Genomic DNA, 490 nt, shown 5'->3' with positions numbered 1-490 from the left:
TGTACGAACTGACCTTCATCCCGAACAGTGCCGCGCAATTGACGGTGGCCGAGCGCAAGATGGAGGCGGATGGCAGCACACGTGCTCGTAGCTCGAACTCGCCAGCCTAAGGTAATGCACGCGCGCGCATACATATGTGTTCAATACATGGGTTCGCTTTTACACACACACACATACATACACATATACACATACACACACGCTCACACACATATACACGCATACACACGCATACACACGCACACTCATGCACACAGGACGTCAAGATATGTCAGCCATTTGTTATCCCAACACACCGCACAACATATCTAGCCAAATAGAGCTCGAACAGCTAACCAATAAGCGCACATGCAGCGTAGCAACACAGAACAGAGCACTCGCACTCCGGTTTGAAGACGTAGCGCATTANAGGGCACCGACACCGGGACACGGCCAGCCAGACCAACCTCATTCCCCGTGGCCACACGTACTTCACCATCGTACCTATGAT

Source organism: Volvox carteri (assembly GCF_000143455.1).
Source record: "Volvox carteri f. nagariensis unplaced genomic scaffold VOLCAscaffold_153, whole genome shotgun sequence".
In the NCBI taxonomy this organism is placed as follows: Eukaryota; Viridiplantae; Chlorophyta; class Chlorophyceae; order Chlamydomonadales; family Volvocaceae; genus Volvox; species Volvox carteri.
Note: the sequence above shows the minus strand (reverse complement) of the source record.